Source organism: Penaeus japonicus, unplaced genomic scaffold (genome assembly GCF_977035675.1).
Source record: "Penaeus japonicus unplaced genomic scaffold, GWHDUDI00000001_assembly GWHDUDI00000011, whole genome shotgun sequence".
NCBI lineage: Eukaryota > Metazoa > Arthropoda > Malacostraca > Decapoda > Penaeidae > Penaeus > Penaeus japonicus.
In genome coordinates this window covers 1,325,999-1,330,998 of record NW_028234413.1, presented here as the reverse complement: position 1 = coordinate 1,330,998, position 5,000 = coordinate 1,325,999, and the positions used below count along the sequence as shown (strand labels likewise).

The window sequence follows — 5,000 nt, the reverse complement described above, 5'->3', positions numbered from 1 at the left end:
AGGCATCTGTACAGGTGTTAATATCTGTGGTATATGAAGCTCTTCTTTGACACATGCATGGTGAATATTAAAGGTTTGCCCCCTGTGAGAATTGAACTCACGGCCCCTGGTTTACAAGACCAGTGCTCTGCCCCTGAGCTAAGGAGGCATCTGTACAGGTGTTAATATCTGTGATATATAAAGCTCTTCTTTGACACATGCATGATGAATATTAAAGGTTTGCCCCCTGTGAGAATTGAACTCACGACCCCTGGTTTACAAGACCAGTGCTCTGCCCCTGAGCTAAGGAGGCATCTGTATAGGTGTTAACATCTGTGGTATATAAAGCTCTTCTTTGACACATGCATGATAAATATTAAAGGTTTGCCCCCTGTGAGAATTGAACTCACGACCCCTGGTTTACAAGACCAGTGCTCTGCCCCTGAGCTAAGGAGGCATCTGTACAGGTGTTAATATCTGTGATATATAAAGCTCTTCTTTGACACATGCATGCTGAATATTAAAGGTTTGCCCCCTGTGAGAATTGAACTCACGACCCCTGGTTTACAAGACCAGTGCTCTGCCCCTGAGCTAAGGAGGCATCTGTACAGGTGTTAACATCTGTGATATATAAAGAGTTCTTTGACACATGCATGCTGAATATTAAAGGTTTGCCCCCTGTGAGAATTGAACTCACGACCCCTGGTTTACAAGACCAGTGCTCTGCCCCTGAGCTAAGGAGGCATCTGTACAGGTGTTAACATCTGTGGTATATGAAGCTCTTCTTTGACACATGCATGATGAATATTAAAGGTTTGCCCCCTGTGAGAATTGAACTCACGACCCCTGGTTTACAAGACCAGTGCTCTGCCCCTGAGCTAAGGAGGCATCTGTACAGGTGTTAACATCTGTGATATATAAAGCTCTTCTCTGACACATGTATGATGAATATTAAAGGTTTGCCCCCTGTGAGAATTGAACTCACGGCCCCTGGTTTACAAGACCAGTGCTCTGCCCCTGAGCTAAGGAGGCATCTGTACAGATGTTAACAACTGTGATATATAAAGCTCTTCTTTGACACATGCATGATGAATATTAAAGGTTTGCCCCATGTGAGAATTGAACTCACGACCCCTGGTTTACAAGACCAGTGCTCTGCCCCTGAGCTAAGGAGGCATCTGTACAGATGTTAACATCTGTGGTATATAAAGCTCTTCTTTGACACATGCATGATGAATATTAAAGGTTTGCCCCCTGTGAGAATTGAACTCACGACCCCTGGTTTACAAGACCAGTGCTCTGCCCCTGAGCTAAGGAGGCATCTGTACAGGTGTTAACATCTGTGATATATAAAGCTCTTCTTTGACACATGCATGATGAATATTAAAGGTTTGCCCCCTGTGAGAATTGAACTCACGGCCCCTGGTTTACAAGACCAGTGCTCTGCCCCTGAGCTAAGGAGGCATCTGTACAGGTGTTAACATCCCTGATATATAAAGCTCTTTTTTGACACATGCATGATGAATATTAAAGGTTTGCCCCCTGTGAGAATCGAACTCACGACCCTGGTTTACAAGACCAGTGCTCTGCACCTGAGCTAAGGAGGCATCTGTATAGGTGTTAACATCTGTGGTATATAAAGCTCTTCTTTGACACATGCATGATGAATATTAAAGGTTTGCCCCCTGTGAGAATTGAACTCACGACCCCTGGTTTACAAGACCAGTGCTCTGCCCCTGAGCTAAGGAGGCATCTGTACAGGTGTTAACATCTGTGATATATAAAGCTCTTCTTTGACACATGCATGATGAATATTGTTAATATCTGTGATATATAAAGTGCATGCTGAATATTAAAGGTTTGCCCCCTGTGAGAATTGAACTCACGACCCCTGGTTTACAAGACCAGTGCTCTGCCCCTGAGCTAAGGAGGCATCTGTACAGGTGTTAACATCTGTGATATATAAAGAGTTCTTTGACACATGCATGCTGAATATTAAAGGTTTGCCCCCTGTGAGAATTGAACTCACGACCCCTGGTTTACAAGACCAGTGCTCTGCCCCTGAGCTAAGGAGGCATCTGTACAGGTGTTAACATCTGTGGTATATGAAGCTCTTCTTTGACACATGCATGATGAATATTAAAGGTTTGCCCCCTGTGAGAATTGAACTCACGACCCCTGGTTTACAAGACCAGTGCTCTGCCCCTGAGCTAAGGAGGCATCTGTACAGATGTCAACATCTGTGATATATAAAGCTCTTCTTTGACACATGCATGATGAATAGTAATGATTTGCCCCATGTGAGAATTAAACTCTGCCCCTGAGCTAAGGAGGCATGTGTACACCTGTGAGATAAAAAGCTTCATTGACACATGCTTAATTATCAAAGATTTGCTCCCTGTGAAAATCGAACTCAAGACACTTGGTTGACAAGACCAGTGCTCTGCCCCTGAGCTAAGGATGTCATCAGTGAGACATAAAGCTCTTCTCTGACACATTGCATGATGGAAATTAAAGGTTTGCCCCCTGTGAGAAATACACTCATAACCCATGGTTTGCAAGACCAGTGCTCTGCCGCTGAGCTGAGGAAGCATCTGTACAAATGTCAGCATCTGTGACACATGCATGATGGATATTAAAGGTTTGCCCCCTGTGAGAATTAAACTCATGACCCCTGGTTTACAAGACAATCGCTCTACCCATGAGCTAAAGAGACATCTGTACAGTTGTCATCTATAATATATAAGGCTCTTCCTTGACACATGCATAATGAATATTAAAGGTTTGCTCCCAGTGAGAATTAAACTCGCGACCCCTGGTTTACAAGACCAGTGCTCTGCCTCTGAGTTTAGTTGTTAGTATCTGTGAGACATAAAGCTCTCTCCTTTGAAACATGCATGATGCATACTAAAGGTTTGCCCCCTGTGAGAATTGAACTCACGACCCCTGGTTTACAAGACCAGTGCTCTGCCCCTGAGCTAAGGAGGCATCTATACAGATGTTAACATCTGTGATATATAAAGCTCTTTTTTGACACATGCATGATGCATATTAAAGGTTTGCCCCCTGTGAGAATTGAACTCACGACCCCTGGTTTACAAGACCAGTGCTCTGCCCCTGAGCTAAGGAGGCATCTGTACAGATGCAATCATCTGTGATATATAAAGCTCTTTTTTGACACATGCATGATGAATATTAAAGGTTTGCCCCCTGTGAGAATCGAACTCACGACCCCTGGTTTACAAGACCAGTGCTCTGCCCCTGAGCTAAGGAGGCATCTGTGCAGAAATTAGGATCAGTAAGATATAAGGTTCTTCATGATATATATATATATATATATATATATATATATATATATATATATATATATATACATGCACACACATATTTATATAAATGTGTGTGTGTATGCGTCTGTGTGTGTAAAATATATATATATATATATTTATATATACATACATACATATATATGTCTACATGCATATATATATATATATATATATATATATATATATATATATATATGTATACACACAAACACAGACACATATATATACATATGCATATGTACATATATATAAAAATATATCATATGTACATGTATATGTATAGATATCTATACATATGTATATATATGTATATATACATATATACATATACACACAAAACACACACACATATTTACATATATATATGTGTGTATATATATATTTTTTCCCACCCCCTAATTTTCTAAATGGTTAATTATTTGCTTATCTATTCTATCATCATTATTATTTTTTATAATCATTATATCCTCTTTTCTGTCATACTATTATTTCCACTATTTTTTATCTGGATCAGCGTCCCAATAGAAAGAAATTGGTTTTATGTTCACTATGGCCAAGGTAGTTAGAAACAGGTAGCACCATAGCAGAATTAGCTCTTAGAAATCTCTAGGGATAGATCTTATGTCATTTTTCTTTACTGTAGAGTTCAATAACAGTGATGCTACCTGTTTCTAACTACTTTGATTATATCTAGACAGAGGTTACTTAAGGCAGGTGAGTGATTCCACTCGAAGCTGAAATACGTCTACAGAGTCCTAATTTCGTATCTAATTAATATCGCATCTTAAAATTACCATTGTAGGGAAAATCGGGGTTTGTTATTGTTATTGTTGCTATTATCATGATTATCATCATTTTTTTTTTAATTAACATCATAATGTTTATACTAGTTTTATCAGCACTACTGCTGGAAGTATTGTTATTTTTATTGTTATTATCGTGAAGACCATTTTCAGCCACCGGATAGTAACACTGATAAGAAATATAAAAGGAAAGAAAAAAGCTACTTTTAAAATCACTTAGATAAGATGTAAGGCTTGTTTAAGTTGTGCTCCTCTTTTTTTCACTACCTTAACTTTTAGTTTATAATGGCGACGTTTAGCAGCTTCTTTTCCTTATATTATTCCTTTTTTTTTTTTTTTTTTTTTTTTTTAATCAAAATGACGAATGAAGATGACACTTCTTCAGCGAAGTCAGGGAAGAATCGTTCACACAACTGATTTTCTATTGCTGTCGGTAGCTGGTCGTTACCTGGTTTTGCGCCGTGAGTTCAGTTCTTCAGGATGACAACTTAAAGCGTTGATCATATAAAAGAAGAACAATATTACTTCATTCGTCGCTTTTTGCATACTAGAAGTTCTGCCAAATCCATTTTCTTTTATCTTGTCTCCAAAGGATTTTTTTTAGGATATCAAATGTCGTGGCACGTTATAGCTTATTGTATAGACATGATCTATACGATATTTGTCTTGCCATAAATTAACTATCTTCTTTTACCTAATATTCTTTTATTTCTTTTTATTCGTCTCTACCGATTTTCTTTATGTTATTCTTTTAGATTGCTATTTTTCTTTCTTCGTCGTCGTCACCGTGGGATAGCATCTTCTTGATCTTATACTACCAAGTCTCCACACTTACATAATACATAATTTCTGCAGACTCACACGACAGAAATGGTTGATGACAATTTAA

General features: G+C 38.7%; 19 non-coding genes across 19 annotated transcripts in view; all 19 read right to left on the bottom strand.

Annotated features, from left to right (window-relative positions):
- The window catches only part of TRNAT-UGU (transfer RNA threonine (anticodon UGU)), a 72-nt gene extending 68 nt beyond the window's left edge, over positions 1-4 (bottom strand). The window contains exon 1 of the tRNA in view: positions 1-4. This exon is cut by the window's left edge and continues 68 nt beyond it. This is a non-coding gene — a tRNA (tRNA-Thr).
- A 72-nt stretch (positions 5-76) lies between these two features.
- Positions 77-148, bottom strand: TRNAT-UGU (transfer RNA threonine (anticodon UGU)). Its single transcript has one exon. It is a non-coding gene; the product is annotated as a tRNA-Thr (tRNA).
- A 72-nt stretch (positions 149-220) lies between these two features.
- TRNAT-UGU (transfer RNA threonine (anticodon UGU)) lies at positions 221-292 on the bottom strand. Its single transcript has one exon. It is a non-coding gene; the product is annotated as a tRNA-Thr (tRNA).
- Positions 293-364: 72 nt separating this feature from the next.
- TRNAT-UGU (transfer RNA threonine (anticodon UGU)) lies at positions 365-436 on the bottom strand. The gene has a single exon. It is a non-coding gene; the product is annotated as a tRNA-Thr (tRNA).
- Positions 437-508: 72 nt separating this feature from the next.
- Positions 509-580, bottom strand: TRNAT-UGU (transfer RNA threonine (anticodon UGU)). Its single transcript has one exon. It is a non-coding gene; the product is annotated as a tRNA-Thr (tRNA).
- A 71-nt stretch (positions 581-651) lies between these two features.
- TRNAT-UGU (transfer RNA threonine (anticodon UGU)) lies at positions 652-723 on the bottom strand. Its single transcript has one exon. It is a non-coding gene; the product is annotated as a tRNA-Thr (tRNA).
- Positions 724-795: 72 nt separating this feature from the next.
- On the bottom strand, positions 796-867 carry TRNAT-UGU (transfer RNA threonine (anticodon UGU)). The gene has a single exon. It is a non-coding gene; the product is annotated as a tRNA-Thr (tRNA).
- A 72-nt stretch (positions 868-939) lies between these two features.
- On the bottom strand, positions 940-1,011 carry TRNAT-UGU (transfer RNA threonine (anticodon UGU)). Its single transcript has one exon. It is a non-coding gene; the product is annotated as a tRNA-Thr (tRNA).
- Positions 1,012-1,083: 72 nt separating this feature from the next.
- TRNAT-UGU (transfer RNA threonine (anticodon UGU)) lies at positions 1,084-1,155 on the bottom strand. Its single transcript has one exon. It is a non-coding gene; the product is annotated as a tRNA-Thr (tRNA).
- Positions 1,156-1,227: 72 nt separating this feature from the next.
- On the bottom strand, positions 1,228-1,299 carry TRNAT-UGU (transfer RNA threonine (anticodon UGU)). The gene has a single exon. It is a non-coding gene; the product is annotated as a tRNA-Thr (tRNA).
- Positions 1,300-1,371: 72 nt separating this feature from the next.
- Positions 1,372-1,443, bottom strand: TRNAT-UGU (transfer RNA threonine (anticodon UGU)). The gene has a single exon. It is a non-coding gene; the product is annotated as a tRNA-Thr (tRNA).
- Positions 1,444-1,515: 72 nt separating this feature from the next.
- TRNAT-UGU (transfer RNA threonine (anticodon UGU)) lies at positions 1,516-1,586 on the bottom strand. The gene has a single exon. It is a non-coding gene; the product is annotated as a tRNA-Thr (tRNA).
- Positions 1,587-1,658: 72 nt separating this feature from the next.
- On the bottom strand, positions 1,659-1,730 carry TRNAT-UGU (transfer RNA threonine (anticodon UGU)). Its single transcript has one exon. It is a non-coding gene; the product is annotated as a tRNA-Thr (tRNA).
- A 110-nt stretch (positions 1,731-1,840) lies between these two features.
- Positions 1,841-1,912, bottom strand: TRNAT-UGU (transfer RNA threonine (anticodon UGU)). The gene has a single exon. It is a non-coding gene; the product is annotated as a tRNA-Thr (tRNA).
- A 71-nt stretch (positions 1,913-1,983) lies between these two features.
- On the bottom strand, positions 1,984-2,055 carry TRNAT-UGU (transfer RNA threonine (anticodon UGU)). Its single transcript has one exon. It is a non-coding gene; the product is annotated as a tRNA-Thr (tRNA).
- A 72-nt stretch (positions 2,056-2,127) lies between these two features.
- Positions 2,128-2,199, bottom strand: TRNAT-UGU (transfer RNA threonine (anticodon UGU)). The gene has a single exon. It is a non-coding gene; the product is annotated as a tRNA-Thr (tRNA).
- A 696-nt stretch (positions 2,200-2,895) lies between these two features.
- TRNAT-UGU (transfer RNA threonine (anticodon UGU)) lies at positions 2,896-2,967 on the bottom strand. Its single transcript has one exon. It is a non-coding gene; the product is annotated as a tRNA-Thr (tRNA).
- A 72-nt stretch (positions 2,968-3,039) lies between these two features.
- TRNAT-UGU (transfer RNA threonine (anticodon UGU)) lies at positions 3,040-3,111 on the bottom strand. The gene has a single exon. It is a non-coding gene; the product is annotated as a tRNA-Thr (tRNA).
- A 72-nt stretch (positions 3,112-3,183) lies between these two features.
- Positions 3,184-3,255, bottom strand: TRNAT-UGU (transfer RNA threonine (anticodon UGU)). The gene has a single exon. It is a non-coding gene; the product is annotated as a tRNA-Thr (tRNA).
- Between the last annotated feature and the right edge of the window lie 1,745 nt (positions 3,256-5,000).